The following is a 3,173-nucleotide window of genomic DNA, read 5'->3' on the forward strand; positions in this document are numbered from 1 at the left end:
TTACCATGGTAACGCGATATATTATGGAAACATGGTTACCCTGGCTAACTTATAGAAACATGGTTACCCTGGCTAAGGTGTAAAACTACAGCCGATTACCAGTTTTATTCCTACGTAGGTTGATTCCTGGGGCTTAACAAAGACAGAGTCCATTTCCAGGCTTCCTTCAGCAGATGGAGAATGAACCATGATCACAGCTCCTCTTTCTTTCATAACTGGTAAATATTCTTCAGGTTCGATGTTAAGAATAAGCTCCAGCCCTGAGATTTATATACAGAAAGAAACAACCTGATAGCATAATAATATCAAAATTGTAATGTATTAATATTTGTTTTGTAATTTCGCGCAAAGCTACACGAGAGCTATCTGCGCTAGCCGTCCCTAATTTAGCAGTGTAAGAAAGACTAGAGGGAAGTCATCACCACCCACCGCCAACTCTTGGGCCAACGAATAGTGGGATTGACCGTCACATTATTACACCCCCACGGCTGAAAGGGCGAGCATCATTTGGTGGGACAGGGATTCGAACTCGCGACCCACAGATTGCGAGTCGAGTGCCCTAACCACCTGGCCATGCCGGGCCATTAATATTTGGTATTAACTACAACGTTTATATATGTATCGAATATCTGCTATCTAAGCGTAGTTTCCAACAAAAACTATAAACTTCAAAACCTCTTTCAGAAATCTAGTATTAAAAAAAAACAGTTTTTCCTTTTTTAACTTTAGCGATTAGAGTACAATATTCACTTTAAAGATGCGTCCTTTTTTTTCTTCTTCTTCTTCTCTCGCACAGCTATGAAAGTACGGAAATGAACAAGAAAAGTGAATTGTAATGGAGAACTTTGAAATGAACTTTCAGTGTTTGGCTTTCTTTTAGTCGTTATCCTAATGTGAAATACAGAAAAATGAGTGCAAGAAATTGTGTTATCTTAATTGCAATAAACAACCGATTTGTACAAAACGAGTTAATACTATGAGAATGCATACAAACCGTAATGAGGTCCAGTACGACTGACGGTGTTCTTTACCATCTTATTACTCCTTTCAACGTTGGAGTTAAAAATAAAGCAATTTCCCTGTATTCCTGTAATCTTGGAGGAAAAGTAGCTGACAAAAAAGAAAGTATTTATCTTACTTAAGTTGCATAAATGAAATCCAACGAAAAAGAAGTAATAACAGATCATATAAAAATTAACACACTAAGTACGAAAAATTACAATATTTCTTTGGTTTTTAACACCCTTACACCTTTACCATGATCTTGAAATCGCTGGTTGAATCAGTTGTTCGTATATGCTTCATGTGACGTCTGGCTTTATAATATTTTTTTTTACTACAGAAGGAGAGCCACCTGGTGGTCAACTCCATATATCTAAGTAAGTAAGACAAGTATATTAAATATTCCTGAACATTTAAAAGCAGTAATCAGATTTTTTTTACACAGAAGGAAAGCCACCTGGTGGTCAAATCTATATATCTAAGTAAGTAGCAAGTATATTAAATATTCCTGAACATTTAAAAGCAGCAATCAGATTTTGGGCTCTAAAATTAATATCTTATTCACGTTCATTACGGCTTAAAACATATTTCTTGTTGTGAACAAACATGTTCAAACACTTTAATGTTCATAGTATTTTTGAAACGTGTGTTATATCGTTGGTTAGGTTCTTTTGGATTATTTTGTACAAATAATGCTAGTTCCAGTCTAGATAATGACGGCGAGTTTATTTATTTCGAAAAGCAAATGACGTTTATTAAAGGCTACATTTACTTGAAGGCTTAACTTCAAATACAACGGTTAAAGTAATGTTTAACACAACTTCCTAAAACTGACGTACGCCTAACTCACAAATAAAACTAACTTGCAAAATTTCAATCACAGACCCACTAATCTTCACTGTCTACCTGTCACTAAACTAACTCACTGCTCCCCTTTTTATTGGCAAATATAGCGTTCTAATATTATACTTACTACACGAAACTTCTAGATCATGATCATCATGACGTAACGACACGCACCTTCCAGCAAACAAATATCTAAATCAAAATATGACGATTTTATCTTTTCTCTTAACTTTCTTGTAATTTGCACTAATTTTACAACTAAATTTTTTTATATTGATGTTGCCATAATTTTAGTTGTTAAGAAACGCGTTACATGAGATTGATGGTGAGGTAACTATTTGTTTGTTTGAATTTCGCGCAAAGCTACACGAGGGCTATCTGCGCTAGCCGTCTCTAATTTAGCAGTGGGATTGACCATAACATTATAACGCTCCCACGGATGAAAAGGTGAGCATGTTTGGTTGGATGTAGATTCGAACCAGCGACCCACAGATTGCGAGTCGAGCGCTCTAACCACCTGGCCATGCCGGGCCGTAATCACTTAGAAGAGACTTCACAAATATCATAACTAGTTTAGTGTTTCTATTATTCTAACGATAAAAGAGGATATAAATGTTTCCAGTTTAAAATGTGTCCATCGCCTGGAATTCACAATAGTAAGTAGAAATAAAAAGTGATGGGCGTAGCTTAGTGGTTAGCGTGCCCAGCTTGTGAATCCAGAGATTCGTGGTTCGCGACCTGTTGCCACTAAAACGCACTCCACACGTTGGAGCCATGGTCGGGCTATAAGAATGATGGTCGAATCACTCAAGAGTAACCCATGAGTTGGCGGTTGGGGCTGTTGACTAGCTGTATTCCCTCCAGTTGTCATCTATGCGCAGATAGCCTTCGAGTAGATTAGCGAGAAATTCTGAAACAAACAGACAAAAACAATTCTCTACCAAGTTTTACAACGTTACTTACTCTGGATTCGAACAGTTTCTCCCTTGAAAAACACATCTTAAAATAAAATCTGTTTTCTGGTGGCCGAGCTGCATTCCGATGTTCTCGTTTCTTAAGATGATCTTCATAAAATGTTCCATTAGCTTTTGTCTTAATTCCATATCCGAAAACGTAAGATTCTGAAAATGTTACCGTCAAAATATCGTTTGTAACTCATGAAGGACACAATAAAACACCAATATTTGAACGATTTTAGTTATTGGTTTGTATTCTTTAGCTCATCTGAAACAATAAAATCAGTTTTAAGTAGAAAGATGGTAAATGAATCAATATTTCGAGTTGCGATATATTTTCAGTCACTTTGCTATTTTATCTTGCATAAA

The sequence above is a fragment of the Limulus polyphemus genome, unplaced genomic scaffold (genome assembly GCF_000517525.1).
Source record: "Limulus polyphemus unplaced genomic scaffold, Limulus_polyphemus-2.1.2 Scaffold2272, whole genome shotgun sequence".
Taxonomy (NCBI): Eukaryota; Metazoa; Arthropoda; class Merostomata; order Xiphosura; family Limulidae; genus Limulus; species Limulus polyphemus.